Source organism: Rhinopithecus bieti, unplaced genomic scaffold (assembly GCF_001698545.2).
Source record: "Rhinopithecus bieti isolate Rb0 unplaced genomic scaffold, ASM169854v2 scaffold_5702, whole genome shotgun sequence".
NCBI classification, from domain to species: domain Eukaryota; kingdom Metazoa; phylum Chordata; class Mammalia; order Primates; family Cercopithecidae; genus Rhinopithecus; species Rhinopithecus bieti.
Genome location: NW_016805053.1, coordinates 1577679 through 1589788, shown reverse-complemented (window position 1 = coordinate 1589788; position 12110 = coordinate 1577679). Strand labels below are relative to the sequence as shown.

Here is a 12110-nt window from a genome sequence, read left to right as displayed (position 1 = left end):
AAAAAAAAAAAAAAAAAAAAAAAAAAAAAAAAAAAAAAAAAAAAAAAAAACCATAGATTACAGAATGAGGAAGGATATTCGTAATATTTAAGACTGACAAACTAATAATGCTCATAGGTAAACAGAGATGCTTAAATTAATTAGTAATCAGATAAATGAAAACAACAATAAATATCATTTACACCAATTAAATTGGCAAAAAAAAAAAAAAATGGTTGTAAAGACACAGAACAATCTTTAGATAATATGGTGTAACTTGGCCAGGCAAGGTGGCTCATGCCTGTAATCCCAGCACTTTGGGAGGCCAAGGCAGCTGGATGACCTGAGGTCAGGAGTTCGAGACCAACCTGGCCAACATGGCGAAACCCTGTCTCTACTAAAAATACAAAAATTTTCCAGGCATGGTGGCACATGCCTGTGATCCTGCCTGGGTAACAGGGCAAGACTCCCATCTCAAAAAAATAAATAAATAAATAAATAAGTGGCATAGGCCTTATAACAGAGGAATTTCATAATTAGATATCCTATATCCTATATATCTCAAATAAATAGTTGCATAAGTCTAAGTACAAATATGTACTTTAGCTGCAGAGTCATTTATGATGGTAGAGGGTTAGAAGAAAACCAGTTTTCCATTACTGGAAAGAATTATGCAGCAATGAGAAGTGATAGATTATATGCTCACACAACACTGTGAGCTGAAAAGTAGACTGTTCAATCATAAAAGTGGAAACTAGCATGAAGTAAATAAAAATGCATGTAAGAACACACAGACAAATCCAAATGTATACATTATATAGATTAGAATGGTTGTCTCAAGGTTGTAGGGGAAAGGGAATGGAGAATGGGGAAAAGGGTTGGGGGAGAAAGAAAAGAACTGGATGATGCAAAAAGTCAGAAGGCAGTCAGCAACGAAAAGAACCTGAACTTTGATGTTTAAGAAACTTGGAATCAAATCCTTACAGTCATTTACTACTAATGTGACTCTGAACAAGGGACTTTTCTGTATGACTCTTTGAGTAAAAACTTGATATTTTACGTACTCAATAAGGACTTTTTTTTCTTCTTAAGCTTTTTTAGAACAGGCATTTATATTTGCCTGTGTTATAGGATTGTTATCCTTATTGATGCTTAGAATGTAGTCTGAATTCAAGTTTCTTTGCTGAATTCTAAAATGGGAAAACAACACTACAAAAGGAATATTCAAGAGCTATGGGCAAATTCAGGCTTTGTAAAAGCATTTTATATTTCCAATTAAAATCAAAATCCTTGTTTTGCATATCATTTTGAGATATGCAGCTAAAGTAGAATATTAACTTTAAGATTACTACCAATATATTAAAATCAGTATCTTCAAATTTAAGATTACAGAGAAATACTGAGATTGCTGAAAGATATCTTCACGTTTCTTTTACAAATTGTAACCTGAAACCAACACTTTTTCTTATTACATTTTGCTGTGCACTAAACCTCAAAGAGAATTCTCCAAGTTCTTTGAAAATTAAAATGTTAAAGAGTAAAGCAACAAAATGCTTTTACTGTGTCCTGTTACTAGATTTGGGAAAAGCATCATCTTGAGAGGGTCTTATCTTCTTAGAGTAAAAGTCATGTAAGAACCTATGTTCATTTTTCAAATCATTGTTATATTCACAGTCTTCTTAGGAAATATACATTTCTATTTACAGGCCAGAAGTTCAGCCAGCCGTTTATACTCTAAGGAAATAGGCTGGAGAGAGGTAAATTCGCCTAAAATCATTGGTGATAGATCGAATGATTGATTCATTCAAGAATAATATATTAAGCACTACTGTATAGCAAAAAAATGCACTGGGGCTGAGCATATACAAATGAATGAATGAAGCAGACATAGTTCAGCCTTCACAGAGTATACAAAGTAATAGGAATGTCAAACAAAAATAAGTAAATGCTTGCTATCTATCTATCTATCTATAAAATTACAAATTGTTGTAAGTATAAGCAGGAAAAACAGGATTCTAAGAAAAGGAATGACAAAAAGAACAGAGTATTCATAGAGATCTCCAACAGTATAATTTTAACTGACACCTGATGGATATAAAGAATGACTTTTGCAAAGAGAGGCAGAAAGATACACAAGGAGGAGGCATAAAATGTTCAAAGGTGCTGAGGCAGAAAATAATTTGGTCTTTAAAGCTACTGACATCAGTTCATGGGACCTTGAACCTGGTATACTCTGAAGAAACTCCAAGATATGCAATTAATTTAGAGGCATCTCCATGACAGCCTGTAGACCACTGTATAGGGATCTGATATTACGTCAATCTTCATGAGAAATCATTAGGAGTTTTTGAAAACACATTGTCTGATATATGTGTTTAAGAGTTCTAGTTTTTTTTTTAGGCTGGGTGCGGAGGCTCACTCCTGCAATCCCAGCACTTTGGGAGGCCAAGGCGGGCGGATCACAAGGTCAGGAGATCGAGACCATCCTGGCTAACACGGTGAAACCCCATCTCTACAAAAAATACAAAAAAACTAGCTGGGCGTTGTGGCAGGCACCTGTACTCCCAGCTACTCAGGAGGCTGAGGCAGGAGAATGGTGTGAACCCCGGGGGCGGAGCTTGCAGTGAGCCCAGATCGTGCCACTGCACTCCAGCCTGGGCAACAGAGTGAGACTCTGTCTCAAAGAAAAAAAAAAGAGTTCTAGTTTTCATATGGAGAAGGAGGTAGAAGGCAGCCAGGACGAAGATTTTTCAATCAGACCAGGGAAAAGAAAATCATCATTTGGGTTAAGCAGATGACTGAGAAACTAAGTGAGAAGTGGACGGAGTAAAGATTTCTGAGGCCTTAAGGATGCAGGAAACAGCAATAATGACTCAGAGTTCTGGCTTTCACAGTGTGGCAGATTGTAATGCAATGTACAAGGATGGCAAAGACTGAATGAGGGAATCAGAAATCACAGGGAGCAGGAAATTTAAAGAAGCACCCTGGCTTTCATACCCCTAGAGACTACAATTCAGGTAACTGAGAAGCAGGGCTTCCCTTAGCAGTTTGGAGTGGAAGTCACAAGCCTTGGTTGTGAACAAAACCGACCTCTACTGACCACTTACAGTGAGTTATGGGCTGTGCCAGCTCCTTCCAGTTGTGCTTGCGATCTCATTTACTTCTACTACAGTCCTGGAAGGTAGCTGTGATTAGCTACATTTAAAACATGAGGAAATTAAAGGTTATCTTTTGTATCTTGTTCAAAGTTCCTTGGTAACTGAGAGTTAAGAGTCTAACGTCTAACTCTAAAAGTACAGTGTCCAAACATATCCTCAATTTACTGATTAGAAACAGTGGATACATGAAACTGTTGAGAGTAAGGTGTGTGTGTGTCTCTATGTGTGTGTGTGTGTGTGTGTGTCTATGTGTGTCTGTGTGTATGTCTGGAACGGATGGGGCATGCTAAATAAAGCTCATCATAGATCCAGTTCTACTGTCATCTACGAAAAGCAAGGAGGCAAGTCTCTATTAATGTAGAGGCACAATGTGGACTCATTCATGCATGATAAAACACCTACCAAGTGACACACACTGGACAAGTTTCCAGGTCAGCAAAAGAGGCACAATCCCAACTACTATGCAGCTCAGAGCCTAGCAATCCATCATTCTCGAAATACAATTTTCTTTACACAATGCCACCCAGGAGGCTAGATTAGCCATGCACATACATGATTCACATACAAAGTCAAAATGCCATGTGCTAAGGGAGATAAAGCACCAGGTGAGACAGAGCTCTATGAGAGATAAACTGCTATGGGTGGCAAAACAATATAGGCCTTAAGAGCAGTGGGAGATTACTTGGGATGGAAAGGTCACAAAAAGCTTTCTTTATCGATTAAGTAAATGCCTGGAACATAATAGGGTCTGAACTAAATGATACTGGAAGATGTAAAAAAATCCAATTTTCCCTGAAATTAATTAATAATGTATAAATAGAGATGTTAGAAAAATAGTTAAACTGTCCTAATACTGTATCTAAGGCTCAGAATAAAGAAGATCATACTCTAGTCCAGAGGTTGGCAAACTTTTCCTGCAAAGGGGCAGATAAGTTATTTTTCAACTTTGTGAACTCCACCATCAATATCCATCAACTCAGTGCTAATATTTTTGCAGGAAGACAGTCATGAACAATACGTACATGAATGGGTGCAGCTGTGCTCCAAAAAATTTGTTGCTTACAAAAACAAGTGGCAGGCTGGATCTGGCCCTCAGGCCATCGCTCGCTAACCCCTGCCCAACTCATTGCTCCCCAAATTTAATAGAATTATCTATCACTCAAGTTGCTGGGAATGCAAGGAAGACACTGAGTCTAATTAGGATATTTCACACACAAAAATTATTGGAGAGAGCAGTTGTGAGTTGAGACTGAAATGAAGCCCCCTCTCTTGAGTGTTTCTGCCAAAATAAGAAATATAAACACATCCCGATTACAGAGTAACATGACAAGCATGGCTGAAGGAAGAAAGTTATCAGTGGAGACCCGCTACATAGCATGGTCACAGCCATGGCAGGTAAGGTGAAGTGGAGACAGCCTTGTCAGCCAGCCATCTCAGCTCTCTTTCCAGCCTCTCCTGACTTGACTTGGTATAAAGATCTTACTGAGCTGAAGCCACTAATAGAAGCTCAAATCCCAGTTAACTTTTACGATGCTGTCCCTGCTGTGGCTCTCTCTCATTTTTCTCTTTCATATTTTGTTAATAATGATTGCCCTATTTTGAATAAAATATCATAACAAATTGAACTTAAATCATTCATTCAACAATTATTTATTGGGTATGTCCTGTATGTTCCTACCCTTGAGTGCCTATAATGTTACTACTCTGTGATGGAACTGGAGATCTGATGGTGAGAAAACTATTCATATTATCCCTACTCTCCTGGAACATAACGTCCAGATGACAAAACACAAAATAAGGTCACAAGTAAATATAATTGCAACAGTGATCAGCTGCTTTGAAGGAAACAAACTGCTGAAATGGAAAATACTATAGGAAGGGAATAATTTAGACAGAGTAGACAGAGACAGTTTTTCTGTGGAGATCTTTATTTAATTAAATTTCCTTTAAATCAAGACCAGGAAAACGGTTCCAGAAACTGATAAAAGACCATTGGTATTGGAGCATGATGAATTGCGGAGGAAAGAAGAGTGAAAAAACTTATGTTGGAAAAACCAGAGAAGAGAACAGGTTATGCTGGGAAGGCGTTTGGATGTAAGGTTTGGATGTTTCATCCTCAATACAGCTAGAAATCAGTGAGAATGGCTTTGAGCTGGGGAGTGATGTAGTTTGTTTTACCAATATTAATCAAAAATGGTTTGTACAGCAGCTAGGAGTATAAACATGTAGAATATGATGGGGGGAGTACTGTGACAGAAAAGGAGTAAGATGAAAGTGGCTTGCTTGGTGCAGGGTGGTGGTGGCAGTGGCAGTAGAAGTGTAGGGAAGTTGCTGAATTTGAGATTTATGTTGAAGGAAGAACCAAGTTTTGTGGAAGGGTGGATGGTTAAAAGGTTCTTAAGTGTGGGTGTGAGTAGGTGGTTGTGGGATAAAAAGGGAAGGGTAATGTAATTAAAGAAGCCAATGGTTTCTGGTTTGACCTCCTGGTTGCCTGATGGTGCCATTTACCTTGAAAAGGAAGATTGGGGGAGAAGAAAGAGTGGGGAGGAGAACCAAGAGGTATGTTTTGGACATATTTGAAAATTCATGGGGGCAAAGAGGCAATTAGATACACAAGAGTGAATGTCAGGCAAGTCATTAGAAGATAGATGGCATTTTAGGCTATGGGATGGAAAGTCATGATAGGAAGAAAGTGAGGGAAAAGAAGGCCCAGAACAAGGTTGTATTGCAGATAATTGTATATTTAAATTGTCTGTACCTTGTGATGTTTTGATATCTTAGAAAATCTTTCTAACTGGGGAAGAGATCGCCTTTGCCTGAGGCTAGTCAATTCTTAAGCTAGAAAAGGGATCAGCCTGAAGCATGCTGTGACATGCAAACTAACCAACCCAGAGCCACACTTTCTTTACCTTGCCCATATACCCCGGAAACAATATTCTTCTGTCTTAAGCAACCCAGGGCCAGGTACCAGGAAACTAGAGAACACTGCTGTTTCCCAAAGTCTGGAGAAATTATTCAAAGTAGTCCTAAATTGTTCATCCTATCCTGCCTTACCTTTCTCTCAGAAACCCCAATAAAGGCCATGCCTTACAACTTACCTTGCTCCTGTTTCTGCCTCCTGACCACTCTGGTCTTCCCCATGTTGCCATGTATGGCATGCCTCCTGTCTCTAGGACCTGTGAGTAAAAAATACTTTATTTTCTTGAGTCTCTCCTGTGTCTCCTCTTGTAGCCTCATCTGGCCAGTTGTCTCATAAACACATACAAAACAAAATTTCTGAGAAATCATAATATTTATAGATGCAGCAAAAGAGAAAAACAATGAAAGTCTGTATTAGTCACCAGAAAAAAGGTCAGAAGTCTGAGGTACCTAAGAGAAGACAGAAAAATGAGATCTGGAATTTGAGAAGCGCCTGTTAGGAGAAGAGCCATCTCTACTGTAAGCACAAGCAACAGAGAGGGAATGGGGATGTCAGGAGGGTATCCTAAGGACAGCATATAGGATTTTGTCACATTTTTCCTCCAACGATCACAGAAAACTGTGATCCATATCCACTATTTTTTGTTCCAAGTCTCTGATAAGTAAGTCATCCAATCCATGTTAAAACAGGCTGGATTCTTGCATCATAAGACCTAATTTATATTTTTACAAGATCCTTTTAGCTGCTTCCACCAAAGTCCTTTCCCCCTGCATACACTTGAGCTTATCTTGCATATTCTATTTATTATGATATATAAGGTGCGTTTTCCCTGCTGGACTTGGGGGCTTTGAGAAAAGGGACTCTATTTTTCCTTTCTCTATCCTCCCAGCCAACTGAGCATCTGATTCTTTACAAAACTGAGAGACCTACCATAGTAGGGCCTCCAAATTTATAACACTTGCTCTTAGTCCTACACTTAGAGCTTCAATTCATGTAGGAGTCAGTGAAGACTAAGTGTGAATAGCCCAGAAACTTGAAAGATAAAGTTGAAAGCAGTTTCTTAAAGATTTTTTTTAATGTTCTTAATTCAGAAACCATTAATCCAATTTAAGAGAAAACTGTTTAAAAAAATTTTAGAGAATTTATGAAGACATATCTTTAATGAAGAAAAACACAATGATATGTAACATTTTGAAATCAATCATGTTTTAGCAGTCTTCTATTTGCTTACTAGTTTTTACTAATAGTTTTCACACACTGAATTAAGTTTCCTGCAACTAACATGTTTTCTTCTCTTTTGCCCTGAAATTTCTGTAGATTTTCCATTATGGAATGTGAGTCTATGTTATGTGATGCATAGATATCCATTCCTATTGATTTCTTGTGGAAATAAATAACTTTCTTACTAAAATCTGATAAATAGTGCCCTTATTAATATGTAGATATTTTCAGAATCAATTATATTGTGTTTCGGTATGCCTGACGATGATATTAGTTTTTTTTTTTCAATATTTCACTTCGTTCTTTTTGTGCCTATTTGTGCTACTATTAATAATTTACTATTAATAATCTGAAGGTCTCAGGTTTTTCTATTACCTTTTTTGTTATCTTTTAAATACAATGTGATATGCTTTTTATTTTTTTATTTTTTTGAGACGGAGTCCTGCTCTTGTCACCCAGCCTGGAGTGCAATGGCACAATCATGGCTCACTGCAACCTCTGCTTCCTGGGTTCAAGTAATTCTCCTGCCTTAGCCTCCTGAACAGCTGGGATTACAGGCATCTGCCACAATGCCCAGCTAATTTTTGTGTTTTTAGTAGAGATGGGGTTTCACCATATTGGCCAAGCTGGTCTCAAACTCCTGACTTCAGGTGATCCGCCTTCCTTGGCCTCCCAAAGTCCTGGGATTACAGGCATGAGCCACTGTGCCTGGCCAATATAATACTTTTAATCCGATATTTCTTTTTCTTTATCTATTATCTACTGACCTTTCACTGTAATACTGACAAAATTTATACCTCCACTTACTCTCCAATCACTTCTATTATTGCATTACCTAATTTTAACTGTTTACACACTTTATTTTACTACATTTTTATGCCTTTGTATGTTTATGCTATGTTATTTAATGGCATTTTTCTTAAGTGGCATTTTTTTTTGCCTTCAGCTATAAAAGATGAAGAATTCACCATATGTATCCTGCCTCTCACTTTCTCTTCCACTTTTCATCCTAAATTGTATGAGATAAATTTTTTCAATGTTATTATCCTTTGTAACATTTTCATTCTGTTCTGTAAACATAATTCTCAGAAAAATTTTTACTTATTTCTGCAGTTAGAAACATTTAATATTTTAAACATATTTAATGTTTATCAACAGTTCTTTTGCCATAATTCCTCTATTCATTTTTATTGACAGAATATTTTAGAAAGAATCTGGCAACTAGATTCTGAGCAGTATTTACATGTTGAAAACTGTTTGTCGGTTGCCTTACTTTAAAAGATACACTGACTGAGTTTAGGAACATGGGTTACACTGCCTTTTCCTGAAAGCACTGGAGAGGCATTGACCTGTTCTTTTCCTAATGTGGAATGTTACTGAGAGGAATTCTGAGGTCATCCTTTGTTTAGGACTTGATCTCCTTTCAGACTCCCCAAAAGATTCCCTGTTCCAGTTGGCCTTCTATATTGTTGGTTTCTGAATACATACCCCAAAGAACTTGAGCATCAGTGAATTTTTGGTATCTTCTGGGAACACTGGAACTAATCGCTTGAAGATACCAAGGGATGATTGTGTTTTCAAAGGCGAGTGGATTAGGATATTGATGGTGATCATTTTGCATAACTATTTTCATAATGTTGGGCTTCCAAACAAAAGATTAAGTCAAAAATGTTTACTCTCAAAACTTCTTCACATCTGGAAAAAGTAACTTTAAACATTTTTGTCTCCATATGTTCATTTCTCCTTTTCAGGCACACCACTTATGTGTATGCTGAACTTTCCTTTTATCTGTTTGGACTTTCTAACAAATTATTTTCATTCATCTACCCTGACAATTGTTTTAACTCATTTTTCATGTTAATCTATTTTGTTTCATTTTTTCAATCTTCACATGCTTTTTGATATTTTCAGTTTCTATTCTCCTTTAGGTTATTTCCAACATATCTTTAGATTTAACATTCTTTTCTACTATTCTTCCCTATACTTAATAAGGTTTCCCTGTGTCCCCAACTAAAATCTCATCTTGAATTATAATCCCCATGTGTTGAGGGAGGGACCTCATGGGAGGGACCTCATGGGGGAAGTTTCCCCCATGTTGTGCTTGTGATAGTGTGTGAGTTCTCACAAGATCTGATGGTTTTATAAGGGGCTTTTCCCCACTTCAGTCTGCACTTCTCTCTCCTGCCGCCATGTGAAGAAGGACATGGTTGTTCCTCTTCTGCCATGATTGTAAGTTTCCTGGGGCCTCCCCAGCAATGCAGAACTGTGAGTCAATTAAGCCTCTTTCCTTTATAAAATTACCCAGTCTTGGGTAGTCCTTTGTAGCAGCATGAGAACAAACTAATATACTAATTTTCTTGTTTTATCTGCTTAAGAGTCATATCCTTCTGTTTCTTTGCTATATTTCTTCCTGAATTTTCTGTTTCCTGAAAGTCTGCTTTGAGACATTATTTCAAAGAAGTTATTGTTTTGTTAATGTATATTGCTTAATTTAGTAATACATTTGGGAATTAATTTCATTTTCTCCATGACGAAATTTTCTTGGTGAATATTTTTCAACTGCTTTCTATTCTAATTATTTTAATACAATGGTATTTATGCTGCAGTGGTCCCTTTTTCACATGGTGAGTCTTTATGGACTATAAGCTGGCAATTTATCTTTGAATATAGTGAGTATTTGGAACTATGGGAGGAGGGTCAGAGCGGGATATAGTACAACAGTAATTGTCAGAGGCTGACCATGAAATGCACAAAAATGTACTCCTATGTCTAGTTTAGCTTTTAATTTTCCCCAGGCAAGAGAGAGATGGCACTCAGGACTGCTTCCAAAGGAGTTTCTCTTCCAGCTTGCTCCACTGTCTGCCTCCTTTCATACAAATGGTAAGTCTCAATGTCTCCTGACTCAGCCTCCCATCCTCCAGTTGCTTCATGCTCACTGGTTTCCAGGCATGCACTTGCCACAGAGTGCATTGTTGCAAATAAGAGATTGTTTTCTCAGACGAGCATACCATCTACTTCTGAAATGGCATACTGGGCTCTGGAGCCCTTCTTCCTATATTTGGCTGAAGATTCCTTTCAATAAAGGTGGAATTTCCTTCTACTTATTTTAAATTATTTTCATGAGGAAAGGGGCTGCATCATCATTACTATTTTAAGTCCAAAAGTCTTCTATAGATCAAAAATATTTCATATCTACAAATTAATTTGTCCTTACACCATATCCAATTACATTCAATGTGGTAATTAATACTATCCCCAATAAAAAAAAAAAAAAGAAAAGAAAAAATCCAGGGAAGTTATGTGGTTTATCGATGGCCACACAGCAAATCAGTATCATATTTGAATAAAGAATTATGTGCTTTGTCTTCTAGGTTAAGTTTTATTTCCACTAGAAACATGACCACAATGTGATTTAGTTATTTTTCTCCTAGAAATTTATCATAACGCTATATCCCTAATGAGGGGTACAATATGTCATCAATTAATCTGTGACTAACGCTTACAAAAAGCACCAAATTTGAACTTGAATTCAACTCTACAACACCCACCTAAATTTATGTTTATAAATACTCATACTGGGGGCGGTTCCAAGATGGCCAAATAGGAACAGCTCCAGCCTCCAGCTCCCAACATGAGCGACACAGAACATGGGTGATTTCTGCATTTCCAACTGAGGTACTGGGTTCATCTCACTGGGGTGTGTCGGACAGTGGGTGCAGGACAGTGGGTGCAGCCCACCAAGCGAGAGTTGAAGCAGGGTGAGGCATCGCCTCACCTGGGAAGTGCAAGGGGGAAGGGAATTCCATTTCCTAGCCAAGGGAAACTGTGACACACAGCACCTGGAAAATCGGGTCACTCCCACCCTAATACTGTGCTTTTCCAAGGGTCTTAGCAAACGGCACATCAGGAGATTATATCCCGTGTCTGGCTCGGAGGATCCCACACCCACGGAGCCTCCCTCATTCCTAGCACAGCAGTCTGAGATCTAATTGCAAGGCAGCAGCCAGGCTGGAGGAGGGGCACCCACCATTGCTGAGGCTTGAGTAGGCAAACAAAGCGGCCAGGAAACTCGAACTGGGTAGAGCCCACTGCAGCTCAAGGAGGCCTGCCTGCCTCTGCAGACTCCACCTCTGGGGACAGGGCATAGCAAAACAAAAGGCAGCAGAAACCTATGCAGATTTAACTGTCTCTGTCTGATAGCTTTGAAGAGAGTAGTGGTTCTCCCAGCATGGAGTTTGAGATCTGAGAACAGAGAGACTGCCTGCTTAAGTGGGTCCCTGACCCCCAAGTAGCCTAACTGGGAGACACCCCCCACTAGGGGCAGACTGACACCTCACACCTCACATGGCCAGGTACCCCTCTGAGATGAAGCTTCCAGAGGAACAATCAGGCAGCAACATTTGCTGTTCAGCATTATTCACTCTTCTGCAGCCACCACTGCTGATACACAGGCAAACAAGGTCTGGAGTGGACCTCAAGCAAACTCCAACAGGCCTGCAGCTGAGGGTTATGACTGTTAGAAGGAAAACTAACAAACAGAAAGGACATCCACAACAAAACCCCATCTGTACATCACCATCATCAAAGACCAAAGGTAGATAAAATCACAAAGATGGGGAAAAACCAATGCAGAAATGCTGAAAATTCTAAAAATCAGAGCGTCTCTCCCCATCCAAAGGAACACAGCTCCTTGCCAGCAATGGAAAGAAGCTGGGCAGAGAATGACTTTGACGAGTTGAGAGAAGAAGGCTGCAGACGATCAAACTTCTCTGAGCTTTTAAAGGAGGAAGTTCGAACCCATTGCAAAGAATCTAAAAACCTTGAAAAAAGAT

General features: G+C 38.6%; 1 protein-coding gene and 1 long non-coding RNA gene across 2 annotated transcripts in view; one reads left to right on the top strand and one right to left on the bottom strand.

Moving 5' to 3' along the window:
* The window catches only part of LOC108528929 (pro-neuregulin-3, membrane-bound isoform-like), a 594634-nt gene that overhangs the window by 221253 nt on the left and 361271 nt on the right, over positions 1–12110 (bottom strand). The window lies entirely within an intron of this gene.
* On the top strand, positions 6135–8861 carry LOC108528932 (uncharacterized). Its single transcript, XR_001885340.1, has 3 exons — positions 6135–6315; positions 6437–6575; positions 8706–8861. It is a non-coding gene; the product is annotated as an uncharacterized LOC108528932 (long non-coding RNA).